General features: G+C 32.6%; 1 protein-coding gene across 2 annotated transcripts in view; it reads right to left on the minus strand.

The window, feature by feature from the left end:
* The window catches only part of LOC143204882 (uncharacterized), a 259,151-nt gene that overhangs the window by 209,474 nt on the left and 35,887 nt on the right, over positions 1 to 13,790 (minus strand). The window lies entirely within an intron of this gene.

Here is a 13,790-nt window from a genome sequence, read left to right on the forward strand (position 1 = left end):
AATAATCAGGCCTGTGAAAACAATTTACCCCAGAAATAGGTGACTTATAGAACAGATGAAAAACTGCAACAAGTAGGTTGGATAACGGTTAAAAAATAATTCGCCGGGATTCTCGCTCCGGAACATCCAAAAATGACACAAAACTAAAATCAACAGCAAAATAAAGAAATAAAAATGCTGGACGTGCTCAGTTATAGTAAGTAATGTAAATGATTTTGACTTGCTTGACGAAACCAGGAGGAAAAATAACAATGGACAACTGAAATTAAACGCTGAATGTCACAAAATGTTCATCAAAATAATAGATTGTCTAGAATTTTCAGAACTTTAATGGCACTCGTATGAAGACAAGCAAACCAGAGACGTTAAAGTTGTGTCAAGAGACCTTCCACAAATCTACAAAAATAATAGATAAATTGCAGAAAATCGGGTTTCAATACACTAACGCACAAAATATTCTTAAAAAGAGAGAAACAAGATTAATAACCGAGAAATAATTGTCCAGAAGAAGCTTTTACCTTTGTTTATGTTACCATTTCGACATGATACGCATATAAATGCTATCTACGCGAATAAAAATATACTAGGAGTAGAAGTGAAAATTAAATAAAAACATTATCCATGTACAAAATATGAACAATGCTTAGCACTAGTGAATTGGGGCTAATTCTAGAGTAGTTAATCCATACATGTGATATACCACAAATGAAAAATATTACAAACGCTACATGATAATACTGAGATTCTTGCTGTCTAAGATAATAGTGAAGAAACGACACGAAATTTACAACAGGCGACTGATAATATAAATAAATGGAGCCAAACCTGGAAAATTACAATGAACGAAATTAAATCTGTGCATGTGCAGTTCACGTATAATCAGACCAACACAAGCTCCAATAACAATAAATAATCATTCCATAAAGCAACAATGTTAAGTATCTCGGAATGAATCAGGTTTAAAAACTTTTCTGGAAGGAATATGTAAAAAAAGAATAAGAAAAGACTCGAGATCAAATACAGAAAAATATATTGGTCAATTGGAAAAAAATCACAATTATCAGTGCATAATAAATTGATAATTAATAATTTATACAAACAGGTATATCAATATTTTAAAATATCGATATTTTAAATAATATGGATATATCGAAGAGAAAGAGAAATATCGAATTTTTTGTAATAATAATTTTGTAATAAGAAAAAATATCGATATTTTTAAGAAAACATAAAAATATTAATATATCGACTCAAAAAAAATGTATAGACAAACATTCCTGAATTTTAAACTTATTAAATTATTTTTATACCAATTAATAAAATCTAGATACTTAGCTATAGATTAATACTAAATTAAAGATAACTAATTAGGTTAAAAGAATTACGTGGCTTTTATGTGTCTCTTTTATTTTAATGTCTTTCATGAATGACACTTAGGGAAACAAAACAAGTCCCGGCCCAAAAAAAAATCAAAGATTTAATGGTGCTCAAAAGCCATCGAGTGATAATTAGAGACTTTATTGACCTACTTATCATTAACATGTAACTTCAATCGATATGTCTGGATCCCTAAAATGTTCAATTTGGTGATACAACATCATATGTTTTCTTACCATTTAATACTTTTTGAGTATCGTGTTAGTGTACTGATTAACAAAACAACTCTAAGCACAACATTACGTCAGATGAGACCTAGATTTGTGCATCTTAGCTGGAAATTATGTTCAACCAAACGAGGAAGCATTAACCAAAACTGTTTCAACTACCCCCAAGTTCAAAAAATTGCACTAAATGTAATTCTGGAAGATTCAGAAACCGAATTCAAGAACTGTTTCAAACACCAGTACTATAAAGGACAAAATAACTACATATAAGTTATAAACATTAACGAATAAAGCTGCCATTGCAAGAGGATAAATTTTAATAAGGCATCGTTCGATTTGTTGAAATGAATTCGGTAGACATCCACGATTTCACTCGGTTTTAGTAACTCCAACGCACATACACCTTGCTCATCCCACAATATACATAGCTATATGATAAATATTTCGCTTCTCTGTCGATGTGGATGACTCTCCTAGAAGATCCGCTTTTCATCGTCTGTCATAATGATGTATAAAATGTTTGATGGGCTTCTGCAGCACATTTATTGAAACCAAATAACCAGTTGGGCACTGTGAGAATAGTATTATCGAAGCCAAGTCTTAGTTTTGATGATAATTTGAAGATACAGGTCAAATCAAATGATTGTCGAACATGTGATTTTGATTTATTATTCCCATAGGAAACACCGATATATACCAAATAACAATAATACTACTAAAAGGAAAACTGTCATTGCATAAATTGCCTTTAACGTTCATTATAGTCTACTCAAGGTCCTTTTGGTGTATACGTCATCAAGATGTTTAATGCATTGCCTGCCGCAATTTGTAAATTTGTTTTATAATCAGAAAGTGTTTTAATTCTTATTTTATTCTAGTTAAAAACAGATATAATGCTGTATGATGACTTCGAACATGAATCCGAATTAGCCTGTCAAAGGCGTTCGGTTGTCAAACGTACCAAAATAAACCGTCTTTATGCGAAACGGGTTATCAATCAAGATCAGCTTGATGTTGACTGTGTCAGAATATGTTCATATATACGAAATGTATAATAACAGTAAGTAGCTGTTTCAAGCGAAACATATTTAAAACAATTAATTCAGAGATTATTGTTAGTCTGGAATGAATGCTTTCAAAAGCAGAAATATATGCAGCTATTTGAGCGATATTGAACATCCCTTCATACACTATTGGGTAATATAGGGTTTAAGTGGTGTAAAGATAACCCACGAATTGGTTTAATGGAACTTGCAGATATTACTTTTAAAAGAATACATTTTCCAAAAACATTAAAAAATTAAGGAAGAATTATTATATCAATTTGTATATTTAGATGAGACTTAGTACTTAGAGATTTAGTGGATATTTCAGAATGGTACATTGGGTCACTTATGACAAGGTGATAATAAATATATAGTGTAAAGGCAATAAAACTTGATGGAAAAAAGAAAATCGTGGGAATAGCTATCGATTAGGTTTTGTTAGTAATAACATGTATTAATAATTCATTGCAGACACGCAACAATATGTCATGAAGTACTACTTCATGCTGAAAACAGGAATATAAATAAAAGTATTTTTATTCCTGGTGTAGAATTAGGGTTTTCCTCTATGCCCAAGGGTGACTACCATGGAGTAATGAACCATAATTTGTTTTTGCAGTGGTTTGAAAATCAGCTTTTAAAGAACTTGGAGGAACCATCAGTTATTGTTATGGACAAGATCCCAAGGCTGCAATTAAAGAATGAATAAAAGTACATAAAATAAGTTTTGAAAAAAAAACATGTTAAAGAATGAACTATTTCAAATTGTTACTAGGTAAATATAAATGAAATATTTCATTGCGTTTTTTGTAATATACTTTTCTTAGAAATAAGCCCGAAAAAATATATAGACTAGATCAGATGGCTGAACTACATAGTCCATAGTATTAAGTCTTCGTCCCTATCACTGTATATGGAATCCAATCGAGTTGATATGGAGGGTAGCAAAGAACTATTATAATAGACATGCTGGTCGAGAAAGATATTCCATCAAGAACTGTTTGAATTTGTGGAAAAAAGCATTATCGATCATAAAAATAAACATAACATAACGATAAATAGTGGAATCGTGAATATGTTTTAAACAGATTGGAAATTAACAGTTTAGTGATTGACTTGGACAGTGGCTCGGAAAGTAAAAGTGACTAAAAGAAACTTTCAGGGTATGTGATAATACTGTACAATGCTGGAAACATCTGAGACAGAGTGAGGAGAACGAAAACAACTAAAGGCATGCACATAATTAATAGAAAATAACTGTAGAAAATGAATACTGTTTTGTAGATAGGCAGAATGCAGTGATTAATTTTATCAAGAATGGCGTAAACAGGCAGTAGCAGAAGAAATAAAATATACAGTGATGTGTGTATCAAGATGACTAGACAAATAAACACACCATCGAAGTAAACAAGAACTAAAATGGTAAATATGTTCTTGAATGAAAGTAAAATACGTTAATTAGGTAATTAATAAAGTAAATAAGTTAATTAGATGGATGAGGCATCCAAGGGGATACCACTACATAAAAGAACGCGTCTAGAACTCTACCTCATGGGTGGTGTGAAAAAGAGTTCAATGTAAATATAATAAAACAACTCTAACTCACAAACTAATATACCTATGTTCTTAAGTGTAGTTTTAAGTCCTTTGATAATATATGCATTAGATGTACTACAATGTTCAAATAAACTAAATATGTTTGATAACACATTTTTCATTTATTTTATTTAATAAAATAATAATATTGCGGTAATATTGCGACGTTTTGACGTCACAAATTTAGACAACGTATACATAAAATAACTTTGAATAGACCCTAGGTTGTTTAAATGAATGCTAGGCACATTCGTCAATAAATCCCCGAATAAAAGTTATGCTAGCACATAATATGAGATCGAATATTTCTGAAAACACTTTCAGATACTTAATCTAAACTTCGAAATGTGTAGTTTCTTTGCCAAATACACATTTCCCCATTGAAATTATAAAACGCTTTCAACCAATTTTATATCCCATTATCTTAATTTTTATCAAATAACTTTTATAATCTATACTTCCAAGAATATAAAGCGGCTTTGAGATATCAAAGACAGAATTAACTTTCGGTTTTGTGGTACGTTAAGCCGGATAACAGCTCACGGAAATATAATTTCTTGATGTCTTGCTTGACTCAAACTGCGCTGTCATCTCGGAAATTTCCGATCTCTCGAAAAACACATTTCGGCTTCTTCGTCATGAGTAAACGCGTTATTACTGCGGAACGGTTGCTAATATTTTTCTTATTAGAACTTCATCGGCTGTATGGATAAGCTTATAAGATAAATCTGTATTATTTCGCTCTAAATACTGAACTAATATGAACAAACATTTTGAAAATCAGTATTTATACAGCCTCGCATAATTTCTTATATATTCATCAACAGAAAGAATTCATTCATTTTTAAGTTCTTTGGTCATGACGACTAATTTTGCAAAAAATATTCCTCGATACTTTTACGTATTTACTTTTCTCGTAAATTATAAAATGGGAAATGGTTTTAAACGCAAAAACGTATTAGTTTCCTTCAAAATTCACTATTAATCTCTCTTGTACACAATGAACTAATAGATAGCCACCAAAGAAACGACCACAGGGATGTACGTACTCGTTATTCAAAGTTCAAAGCTGTTTTTTAAAGCTTGTATGTTCGTTACTTGGAATAGTTTCTGTTCTGGCATAATACCAGGCGGTGAATACATGCCGCATACTTGATCGCGGAGACCTGCCCGGGAGTGATAAGTTGGACAAAGTTATATGGGACTGTCTCTGGACTTATCAACACACTAAACTGAAACCGTCTCACAGTTGACCCCTGTGGGTCGCTACTGCTAATGTATTATACCTGCTAACCGAGCAGCCGTTATTGGACACGAGGTCCTGGCGATAGAACTATTCTTGACATTTACTATAGATCCACGGACTTGAGTTAACACGCAACTGAATACTGTCGTATGGGGACAAAAGTTATGACTGCAGCGACAGATCAGGTCGTTTCAGCCTGGAAAAAGGGGGGAGGTTAGCGGTGACGCGGTGCTAAGCTCCCAGCATGTCGACCAGCTCGCGTACAAGCGGGTTTTCGGAAGAACTTGAGCTGAGTTGTTTGTGGAAGGACTGAGATATGAAGTGCTTGATTTTTGGAATGTCAGTTTCTGTATCAATTCGATTATTTCTAGCAAACCATGAAGCGTTTAAGATTCTCCTGTAGAGATTATTTGATCTTGAAACCGTTTGCCCTGGTTGGGTGTGACAAAGTTGAAGTAGTCATTAGATCCGTAGAGGAGCATGGGCCGAACTAACATCTTGTAAAAGAAGCATTTGATGGAGATGAGAATCCTAACGACTGAGCCAACTATAAAATGGGAAATGGTTTTTAACACAAAAATTATTAGTTTACTTCAAAATACTATTTCATTTAACGGCAAGAACAGACGACCTGCAATACTAAAGGTTTTATCTATTAGAACACAGGCCATCTCATCTTACTCGTTCAAGATTTAGGTAGTTTTAAAACAGATGGCCACAGTAATCAAGCCGTAATTAGCATTACATAACATATATCATTTCGTCCTAGCGAAAACTTTCCTTTTGAGGAAAACAGATGGCATAAAATTCATCAATGCTTGCAGAGCTTTTACAGAGGATGAATTTCTAGGCCTAAAATGTTTTGCAATATGTGCTACTAAAAAGTTAATTCCAATAAAAGAAAATGCGCCCAAACCTAGCAACCAAGAATAGTTTTCAAATCGGCGACCCAAAATATATAAACAAATATTATTACAATAACATACTGCCAGCTCGAACCTTTATGCAGTAGATTGTTCGCTGTTTTACGCTATAATATGAAACTGACAACGCTGTACAACAAAATGCGGGCAGAGGTGTTTTGAATCAAAAGATAAATCCATTTAATTTAATTTTAAGCAGAGTTGTTTAAGATTTTGTATTACTTTTGGTTTAAATTTTAAAATTCGGGATTAACAAGAATGGTCTATCCTGTTTGTTTAAATGGAATTTAGATTTTTGCAAGCAGCTTTTCCTAATTTTGATTAATGTTATTTATAATAACATTAATCAATAAATTTTGAATTTGAAGAATTTCAATTAATTTGATATCTGGTGAATAGATAAGAAAAGGTCTGAAATACTAGAGTTAATTGTAAAAATTATTAAGATTTTTCTGCAAAATTTTATTCGAGCAACAAATCAGATTCGTTTTGTTAGTAATTTAATTTTTTGTATATGTCACAAAATTATTTATTATCATTTTTGTATTGTTTAGGCTCGGCTCCTACTTCAAACTAAACAGTTGGTAGCAGTTATAAGAATATTGTAAATAGATAAATAGATTTCGGTAGGTATTATGATAAATTGAGTGTATAAAGTAGTGTAGATCGCTACGACCTTTTAGACCACCAAGCATTCACCTACAGCAAGCTCAAAGAATGGAAACGCTGGTGGATTGTGGTACCATGCGGTTCCCGGCTATATAAGACCACCACGACGACGTCTCACTCTCTCTTCTTTTCTCTACCCCCTTGTAACTTCCACAGCGCTATCGCACTTCCTTTACCTAACCTAATATCCTGTCCATTCTCCCATCGATTACAGATATAAATTAATATCGAAACAAAGAATTATTTAATCAACTGTTGTTTTCAATTCTCGTGTGAATTCCTTCCACAAAACAATAGCGAGTGTTCGGAGAAACAATCACATCAACAACCACACAACAAATGAACATTTCTACAGTATAATATAAAATACGTGTAGTAGATAGGTTAAATAAAGTTTTTGCTTATTTTTATTTAGTTATTACAACGATTATTATGTACATATTTTATTTTAAAACGCTTTTTTGGTGTTGAAAATCTAATTTATTTTCTAATTTTTAGTGAGTTACTTATTTATTTTTTGAAGTCGGTTCAATTTTTTAAGTAAAAATATTTTATTCTTCTCTTTTTAGTGTTAGATATTTACTCACTAAGTTATTAATAATTACGCAGTTATTTTATTAAGTATTGCAATGATAGGCCAAGTAAAGGTGCAGCCCGTATGAGGAAAAATAGGAATGAAGGAATAATGATTGAAAATAAAGAACGCTTCATGCCTCGGAGTCGGCTACCTAACCTAGGTGATTTGATAAATGTTCTAACCAAACTAGAACAACAACAAAATGTCGTTGCCACCTCCGGTTGTAGAATCCGCGACTATCGCGTGTCAGTTGAACGCTCGAACCACTACACCATAGAAGCAGCTGACTGCAATATTTCTACGGCTTCTCATATCATATGGTTAGTGTTTAAAAAGCAAACTGAACAGCTTTTGCACTAAACGACTTCCGGTCTTCCGTTACATCAGTACAGCAATAATATTCTACACAAATATCAGATTATTTTAGGTAAAAAAATATGTGAAAACTTTGTACGTGCTTTTGAAATTTGAGGATTTCCTTCGATTTCCACCTCTTCCCACCATCAGATCCTAGTTGGATTTCAATGGAACCACCTCAGAAGTGCATTCTTTCGAATAAAAAGTAATTTAAAAAATCGGTCCATAACTAACGGAAAAATCGGCGAGCATAAATCAAAAAGATATTCAGGCGAATATAGAATCTCATCCTTTTTTGAAACCAGTTGAAAACGGGCTTTTGACACCAGTGATCAACCACACGCGTCCAAAAAGAGCGATTACATTAAGCTAATGCAAAATATGTAGTTTCTTGCAGATTATATAGTTCGACGAGCTATATTTCCTTAAGCAAAGTGTAACTGATACGTGTTTGTCTGAGAAATGTGATTTTATCAAGTTTCTACCACCTAAGGAAAAGAAACTAAGCGTAGATCTATTTTAAGAATTTATAAGAGAACTCAATATGTTAAATCATGTCTAAACAACACAACAAGATTTTATTAATACTAGTAGTATTACCGTTGCATATGTACAATACTTGATACACTTTTTGTTTCCACGGACCTGCTAAAGGTTTAAGAAAATCTAATGTCCAGCATCAAATATGTATAATTTAATTTGTTTTATGTTGTAGTTACTATAAATTATTTAAAATTAACCTTTCGGTATCACTGCCAAATATATTTGCATCTGTTTCCTAAAATTATTACAAATGGTTCAACAGGTTTGCTGTCAAGACAATTTTGGTATATTTTAACGAAAATGGGACAACTAAACTTAATAGTACTATTCTCACAATCTCCAACTGGTTATTGTGTTATCATTGGGCACATTTCATTGACCATATTATAGTTACTTCGTGAACTATTATACTATGGTATTTTTAATTCATTTTCTTCAATATCTTATCACATTCCGTGGATAGTGTGATTAGAATCACTTCAATTTTATAAATCCTAATATTCTTTTAAAAATTATCATTTCAGTCACAGTCACATGATATGTATATACAATCATATATAGACTCATAGATTCTGACTCTATCTCATAGATTTTGAGCGAATTTAGGTTATTTACCTTAATAAATTTCTGATAAATTTTTTCGTTCCTAATTTTTTAGTGTTGGTAGCACAAAACCGATTTTTAAACTGCGAATAATAATAAAAATAACATACACCAAATAATATCGAAGCGCGCCAAGGAGTTCAGAGGTTGAAATAGGAAAATGATAGTTAAAAAACTTTAAGTGACGTCAATGTTTCGTAACGCTGTTGATTGGTATTTGATTTAATGTAACGAATTTTTAAAAATTCTGATTTTATTTCCGCAAAGATCTTAGTAATCACACTTCTAACTTTTTTTAATCTGCCTATCCTATGTTGTTATTGGAAATCAATTACTTTATGAATCAATATTATAGTCATGATGAGTATTGCGCTGAAGATTTAATTTGGAAAATTTAAAAACAAGGCATTACTTTGTGTGCGCAGCTTAATCCGCATTAACTAACCACGGTCGTGTTGGCACCCTTTTTTGTATGCAAACAGAATTGTATTCGTGGATTATCTAAAATCTGGTTAAATTGAGATTATTTTAATAACGATGTGGACATATTCGAAACATTTATGAAAAATATCACAAATTATTGGGCAAGTATACTAATAAAAACAAACCTTTGTTTCATAACAGGTCAATTGAAAAGTCGCCGACCTGACACATAGATGGCGCTACTAGAATTAAATCCATATGTTTTTTAGTTAGCACTAACCTCAAAAGTTGCGTGTATAAATTTGTCAGCTGTCGGATCATTAGTTTGTGAATTATTACATTTTGAGTGAAGCAACTATTGTTATCGTGAAAAAAGTGAATAAAAAGGAATTTCGCGTGTTGATAAAATATTGTTTTTTGAAGGGAAAAAATACAGTTGAAACAAAAACTTGACTTGATGCCGAGTTTCCGGAGACTGCCCCAGGACGGATTGGTATGCTAAGTTTAGACGTGGTGAAATGAGCACCGAAGACGGTAAACGCAGTGGAAGCCCAAAAGAGGTTTTTATGGACGTTAAAAAAATCCCCAAAATAATTTTGAACGACCGTAAATTGAAACTGAATGAAATAGCCGACACTCTAAAGATATCAACTGAACGTGTATATCATATCATTCATGAATATTTAGATATGAGAAAGCTCTGTGCAAAGTGGGTGTCGCATGAGCTCACTTTTGACCTAAAACAAGGACGCCTTGATGATTAGGAGCAGTATTTAAAGATTATCAAGCGTAATAAACCCGAGTTTTTGCATCGATACATGACAATGGATGAAACATGAGTCCACCATTTCACTCCGAAGTCCAATCGACAGTCATCCGAGTGGACTGCACACGATGAACCCGCTTCAAAGCGTGGGAAAACGCAACAGTCGGCTGGCAGATTATGGCGTCTATGTTATGGGATGCGCATAGAACAATTTTCATTGTTTACCGTTTCATTGTTCAAATTATTCGATATTTTCATTCACTGCCTTGAAAAAGAAAGGACCATCAACAGCGACTATTACATAAGTGCTGCTTCACCAATACAATGCACCTTATCACAAGTCAGTGAAAATGATGGCTTCCTCATCCACCGTATTCTCCAGATCTGGCCACCAGCGAATATTTCCTGTTCTCAGATCTCAAAAGAATGCTCGCTGGCAAAAAATTTTCGTCGAATGAAGAGGTGATCGCCGAAACTGAGACCTATTTTGAAGCAAAGGATAAATCGTACTATGGTATCGAAAAGTTGGAGGGTCGCTGTAATCAGTGTATCACCCTTGAAGAGAATTATGTTGATAAAGAAAACTCTAATTTTGACAAAAAAATTTCTTTTACTATTCAATTAACCTATTATTACGCTACTTTCTTACTTTATTTTACGCCATATAATCTATCCCAAAACAACAACCACAGAGTTATCCAACTTGTAAACTCTTTCTTCCATGTATTTGCACAGCTCCCATCCTTCTATGTGAATATGTTGCTGTGACTGGGGATATAGCATCTCTTCAGCCTCGCGTGTTATTGTCCTTCTTCTCCACTCTAGTCTCATAGTAATTCCTTTGATATTTTATGCTATGCCAACTTATTTCCTGCTTCACTATTCTCATCTGGACACATTTACCTTTTGCTCATGCTTTTGAGACTGTTGGTCGTGTTCCGAAATGCTTAGCTCTATACTCTTTGTAATATTTCAATATTGCTATTGTCTGCTATGTCTCATAATTGAATGCTGTATGCTCAGATTGGCTTGATAGTGACTTTATGTACCAACATTTTGCTATTATTGTTTGAGTGAAAGTAACGACGTGTTAACCAAGCACACTATGAAGTTTGCTGGCGAGTTGATTATACTTGGTCCATATGTTCTTCTGTTAAGTTTATCTGTAATCCAAGTAAAAGTCCAGGTATTTTGTAGGTTTATGTTTCATATTTGACAGGTGCCTCTTCTCAATATGTGAACAATACGAGTGGGCTTCATTTGGTTTGCCTTGACTCTATAATAATAAATCTGTACCTCTATTTTATTTAAAGGACAACGTAATGATGTTGTTTGTGAATCAGGACGCACTGACAGGACGATAGTGTCGTCTTTGTACGTCACAATCATTGTTTCCTTATTAATTGGAAGGTTCGTGCCTTGCGAGACACCAGAGAGTATTTCGTGTAAAGCAGAATATTCGTCATTAAACGTCATCAAAAATTTAAGGAAGGGTCTTTTTTATTTTGTATACCAATGTAGATATTTGTAGCGAGCGATGGAACTTGAATAAACTTTGATTTCTCTGTACTCATTCAAGAAATCAATACTGTTTTGTAAAGGTAAAAGTACTTAGAATATTTAGTTAGAAAGATGGCAATATTCGCTTAGTCAATCAAAAGTTACTTCCCTGAGATTTCGGAAATATATATTTATCATATTTTACAATTCAACTTTCAAGAAGAGAAAAATACAGCACAGGCTCATTGAAAATTACATGGCCGCATAATGGTGAATGGTGAAATTTTGATGTTAAATATCGACTATCCTGACATATTTCATCTCGCACCATCGCTACAAAAGTAGATGTCGGCTATAAAATGATTTGGAAGCTTCTAAATAAGTCAACAAACAATCCTTTCGTCTTCAGCTCATTGTTTTTTAAATCGTTTTATAGCCGACGCCTACTTTTGTAGCGAAGATGCGAGATGGAATATGTCAGGGTGGTTGATCCTTAACCTCAAAATTTCAGATCAACAAACAGTCTCGATATTTGGGTTCCATATGAATTAACTGAGAAAAAATTTATCGTCTGTATCCTTTTATCTCTCTCTGCTAAAACGAAAGGAAATCGATTCATTTAAAAACAAATAATTACCTTTCATCGATATACATATATGTGTAGCTTAAAAACATTTGTTTAAGATCATAACTCTGCACCAACTATATTTTCAGCAAAGCGTTTCATATAAAATTTGATAAAGTGATAATGGTTAACAAGTGCTATCTAAAAGGAAGTGCTATATGTCTGCAACCTTTTGAACCAGCCGAAATATTAAAAATAAGTTACATTGTTAACACTAATCACTACTTAAGCTTAAAAGAACGGAACATAGTGAAAATCATAAGACTTACTGAATATCCGTTCTAAGATTGGCCTAAAATAATTTAATAGGCTCCGAACAGATAGAATACCTACGGAGCGCTTTATATATTGCCTTTCTTGAGATTAGAATGTCTATGGTAGATGAGTCAGAAGCTTATTATTATAACCCTTTATGATGGGCTCGGATACTAATGCTCCATTATTGTTGCAGCAGTTAACAACTGTAGTTATATAATTTAAAGCATTTTGAAGCAGCAACTTTATACCACATTTTTTGGTTTTTACATTCTAATAAGAGTAATTGACCAAGATATCTCAAATTGTAAGAAAATACAATAGGTAATTCTAACTGTTGAATTGTAGCTACGAGTACATGTGTGTATTTTTACCTGTGAAATTTAGACCTTTGCAATCAGCGACAACATTAAAAACTAAATTATATTGATCTCAATAATTATTATTTGAGCGCAACAAAATAGAATATACTCAAATTCTTAATTCATTTTGAAAATTCATATAATTTTAAATGACTAATTAATGTTCAGACAATAGTTCAGTAGGCTTCGGGAAGAATACAAACGAAAGAGTTTAATCAGAAAGAATACACATCTAATTTGCACATTATTTTCCTTGAGATAAGAATTTATCTAGTGATTGAAATAGATGTTTGTTATTCCTATATAGGATTACCTTTATCATGGGTTTTGATTGCTAATATCCCATTGTTATTGGAATACAATACAACAGCTGTGATGAGATTTAAAACTAAATAAGCAACAAATATCTTGATGGCTATATATATTACACTGACTAATTTTCTGACAAGAAACTACAATAGGTAACGACTCTATGTATATTTAATGGATTTATAAAATATTCTGATTGTTTTTGTAATATAATCTTGGTCCGACGGTGCTCCAATTCTTAGGAAGAAAGCCATACAACAAAAATATATAACCGAATTTTAAAGCCCTGTATATTATAGCTTAATACAAATCTTAAAAGTAAAAGATCTAGTTTAAAACCTTAAATTAATAGTTTCAGAAATAATTTGAAAACCTAATTAGTTAGT

This window comes from Rhynchophorus ferrugineus, unplaced genomic scaffold (genome assembly GCF_030347505.1).
Source record: "Rhynchophorus ferrugineus isolate W39M unplaced genomic scaffold, kcgeb_rfMv2 rfM11, whole genome shotgun sequence".
Taxonomy (NCBI): Eukaryota; Metazoa; Arthropoda; class Insecta; order Coleoptera; family Curculionidae; genus Rhynchophorus; species Rhynchophorus ferrugineus.